The 3915-nt window shown below is 43.8% G+C and overlaps 6 non-coding genes across 6 annotated transcripts; all 6 read left to right on the forward strand.

The window, feature by feature from the left end:
• The first annotated feature begins 791 nt into the window (after positions 1-791).
• trnav-aac (transfer RNA valine (anticodon AAC)) lies at positions 792-864 on the forward strand. The gene has a single exon. It is a non-coding gene; the product is annotated as a tRNA-Val (tRNA).
• Positions 865-1124: 260 nt separating this feature from the next.
• Positions 1125-1197, forward strand: trnav-uac (transfer RNA valine (anticodon UAC)). Its single transcript has one exon. It is a non-coding gene; the product is annotated as a tRNA-Val (tRNA).
• Positions 1198-2195: 998 nt separating this feature from the next.
• Positions 2196-2268, forward strand: trnav-uac (transfer RNA valine (anticodon UAC)). The gene has a single exon. It is a non-coding gene; the product is annotated as a tRNA-Val (tRNA).
• A 737-nt stretch (positions 2269-3005) lies between these two features.
• trnav-uac (transfer RNA valine (anticodon UAC)) lies at positions 3006-3078 on the forward strand. Its single transcript has one exon. It is a non-coding gene; the product is annotated as a tRNA-Val (tRNA).
• Positions 3079-3336: 258 nt separating this feature from the next.
• Positions 3337-3409, forward strand: trnav-uac (transfer RNA valine (anticodon UAC)). Its single transcript has one exon. It is a non-coding gene; the product is annotated as a tRNA-Val (tRNA).
• Positions 3410-3521: 112 nt separating this feature from the next.
• Positions 3522-3594, forward strand: trnav-uac (transfer RNA valine (anticodon UAC)). The gene has a single exon. It is a non-coding gene; the product is annotated as a tRNA-Val (tRNA).
• The last annotated feature ends 321 nt before the right edge of the window (positions 3595-3915 follow it).

Here is a 3915-nt window from a genome sequence, read left to right on the forward strand (position 1 = left end):
CGATTGTACCCGAAACAGCAAGAAAGTAAACTTTTTGTAATATAGTGTTCGTCACGTTAGCCTAACAGGCAAAAGGTCCTCAGTTCGAAGCTGAGCAGAAACAGAGTTTTATTTTTGAGGGAATGCATATACTCTTTGCGACTTTTTGAATTTCTGTAATATAGTGGTCGTCACGTTAGCCTAACACGCAAAAGGTCCTCGGTTCGAAGCTGAGCAGAAACAGAGTTTTATTTTTGAGGGAATCCATAAACTCTTTGCGACGTTCCAGGAGATTTCCTGCTGCTTTCTCCAGATAAGTTTTTGTAGTGTAGTGGTTATCACGTTCGATCTCTCATGCAAAAGGTCCCCATTTCGAAACTGAGCGGAAACCAAGGTGACTTTTTCCAAGGTTGCTTAAGTTGGGGGTCTGTTGCTTTCTCACGCAACTACAAAAGGATAAGCCTGCCTACAGGTGTTAAAGCAAAAGAGGCATTCCGATAGGTTTCTGTAGTGTAGTGGTCATCACGTTCGCCTTACATGCTAAAGGTCCTCAGCTCGAAACTGGGTGGAAAGAGACAGAGGCTTTTGTTCTATCAGTGCTGAAATGGCTCTATGGTAAGTAGGTGGTCCAAGCTGCAAAGACCTTAATTTCGAGGTAGGAGAAGGCAAGTTTTTAAGGAACTATAAGCAGACTGCCACGCCGAATGAACTCTGTCCTGATGTGTGTGGGATTTACTCAGATTGTCTATCTGCTTTCAGGGCAGATTACAGTATCAATTTTACCCGAATCAGCACGAGAGTAAACTTTTTGAGTTTCTGTAATATAGTGGTCATCACGTTAGCCTAACACGCAAAAGGTCCTCGGTTCGAAGCTGAGCAGAAACAGAGTTTTATTTTTGAGGGAATCCATAAACTCTTTGCGACGTTCCAGGAGATTTGCTGCTGCTTTCTCCAGATAAGTTTTCGTAGTGTAGTGGTTATCACATTGGATCTCTCATGCAAAAGGTCCCCAGTTCGAAACTGCGCGGAAACAAAGGTGAATTTTTCCAAGGTTGCTTAAGTCGGGGGTCTGTTGCTTTCTCTCGCAACGCTACAAAAGGATAAGTCTGTCTACAGCTGTTAAAGCAAAAGAGGTTTTACAACTGGTTTCTGTACTGTAGTGGTCATCACCTTCGCCTTACACGCGAAAGGTCCCTAGCTCGAAACTGGGCAGAAACAGACACATTTTGAAGAAAAGTATGAACGTTTTGCGCCTTTATTGGGCTTTAGAAAATGTTACTTTATGCGCTTTTTACCGACCATGAACCTAAAGCATTCGGTCTGTTATCTGCAGGCAGGTTTCCGTAGTGTTCAGGGCAGATTACAGTATCAATTTTACCCGAATCAGCAGGAGAGTAAACTTTTTGAGTTTCTGTAATATAGTGGTCTTCACGTTAGCCTAACACGCAAAAGGTCCTCGGTTCGAAGCTGAGCAGAAACAGAGTTTTATTTTTGAGTTAATGCATAAACTCTTTGCGATGTTCCAGGAGATTTCCTGAGGATAAGCCTGCCTACAGGTGTTAAATCAAAAGAGGTATTCCGATAGGTTTCTGTAGTGTAGTGGTCATCACGTTCGCCTTACATTCTAAAGGTCCTCAGCTCGAAACTGGGTGGAAAGAGCCAGAGGCTTTTGTTCTATCTGTGCTGAAATGGCTCTATGGTAAGCAGGTGGTCCAAGCTGCAAAGACCTTAATTTCGAGGTAGGAGAAGGCAAGTTTTTAAGTTACTATAAGCAGACTGCCACGCCGAATGAACTCTGTCCTAATGTGTGGGGGATTTACTCAGATTGTCTATCTGCTTTCAGGGCAGATTACAGTATCAATTTTACCCGAATCAGCACAGACAGGTTTCTGTAGTGTAGTGGTCGTCACATTAGCCTAACAGGCAAAAGGTCCTCAGTTCGAAGCTGAGCAAAAAAAGTTTTATTTTTGAGGGAATGCATAAACTCTTTGCGACGTTCCAGGAGATTTGCTGCTGCTTTCTCCAAATAAGTTTTCGTAGTTTAGTGGTTATCACATTGGATCTCTCATGCAAAAGGTCCCCAATTCGAAACTGCGCGGAAACAAAGGTTAATTTTTCCAAGGTTGCTTAAGTCGGGGGTCTGTTGCTTTCTCACGCAACGCTACAAAAGGATAAGTCTGTCTACAGCTCTTAAAGCAAAAGAGGTTTTACAACAGGTTTCTGTACTGTAGTGGTCATCACCTTCGCCTTACACGCGAAAGGTCCCTAGCTCGAAACTGGGCAGAAACAGACAGAGGCTTTTGTAAAGTATGAACGTTTTGCGCCTTTATTGGGCTTTAGAAAATGTTACTTTATGCGCTTTTTACCGACCATGAACCTAAAGCATTCGGTCTGTTATCTGCAGGCAGGTTTCCGTAGTGTAGTGGTTATCATGTTTGTCTCACACTTGAAAGGTCCCAAGCTTGAAACTGGGCGGGAGCATTCACTCCTTTTTTCACAGTTGTTCAATTGGCTTTCTGTTGAGGAGGAACTCAACACTACAAAGACTGTGCAGCCAAGAAGCATGAAGACAGTCACTAAAGTTGAAGTTGATGCAAAAATGAAAGTGCAGTCATTATTTGACCTAAACCTAACCCACACTCGTGCCATTCCAAACCTGTGTGGCTTTCTTCTGTAGAACACAAAAGAAGATATTTGTCTGAGTGGTCCTCTTTTGAGCAGCATCTCTATGCTACGAAGGCCTTTCTTTACACAGGTGTGAAGACAATTATTAAGCCACACTAAGCAGCGGTAACTGCCACGCCGACAGACTCAGTACTATTTCGCAGGTAAATTGGATGAACAGATGGCTGGTGCACTCAAAGGCCCACTCTGTGGTATAACATCACCCCCCCCCCCCAACTGTGCGGAAACAATGGTGACGTTTTCCAAGGTTGCTTAAGTCAGGGGTCTGCTGCTTTCTCACGCAACGCTACAAAAGGATAAGCCTGGCTAGAGGTGTTAATGCAAAAGAGGTTTTCCGACAGGTTTCTGTAGTGTAGGGGTCATCATGTTCGCCTTACACGCGAAAGGTCCCCATTTCGAAACTGGGTGAAAACAAGGATGACTTTTTCCAAGGTTGCTTAAGTTGGGGTCTGTTGCATTCTCACTTAACGCTACAAAAGGCTTCGCCTGCCTAGAAGTGTTAAAGCAAAAGAGGTTTTCTGACAGGTTTCTGTAGCGTAGTGGTCGTCACATTACCCTAACATGCAAAAGGTCCTCGTTTGGAAGCTGAGCAAAAAAAGAGTTTCATTTTTGAGGGACTGCATAAACTCTTTGCGATGTTCCAGGAGATTTGCGGCTGTTTTCTCCAGATAAGTTTCCGTCGTGTAGAGGTTATCACGTTTGCCTTACACGCAAAAGGTCCCCAGTTCGAAACTGCGAGGAAACAACGGTGACTTTTTCCAAGGTTGCTTAAGTCGGGGGTCTGTTGCTTTCTCACGCAACGCTACAAAAGGATAAGTCTGTCTACAGCTCTTAAAGCAAAAGAGGTTTTACAACAGGTTTCTGTACTGTAGTGGTCATCACCTTCGCCTTACACGCGAAAGGTCCCTAGCTCGAAACTGGGCAGAAACAGACAGAGGCTTTTGTTCTATCTGTGCTGAAATGGCTCTCTGGTAAGCAGGTGGTCCAAGCTGCAAAGACCTTAATTTCGAGATAGAAGAAGGCAAGTTTTTAAGGAACTCTGAGCAGACTGCCACGCCGAATGAACTCTGTCCTACTGTGTGTGGGATTTACTCAGATTGTCAATCTGTTTTCAGGGCAGATTACAGTATCGATTTTACCCGAAACAGGAAGAAAGTAAACTTTTTGTAATATAGTGTTCGTCACGTTAACCTAAGAGGCAAAACGTCCTCAGTTCGTAGCTGAGCAGAAACAGAGTTTTATTTTTGAGGG

Source organism: Sinocyclocheilus anshuiensis, unplaced genomic scaffold, assembly GCF_001515605.1.
Source record: "Sinocyclocheilus anshuiensis isolate Anshui unplaced genomic scaffold, SAMN03320099.WGS_v1.1 scaffold1997, whole genome shotgun sequence".
NCBI classification, from domain to species: Eukaryota; Metazoa; Chordata; class Actinopteri; order Cypriniformes; family Cyprinidae; genus Sinocyclocheilus; species Sinocyclocheilus anshuiensis.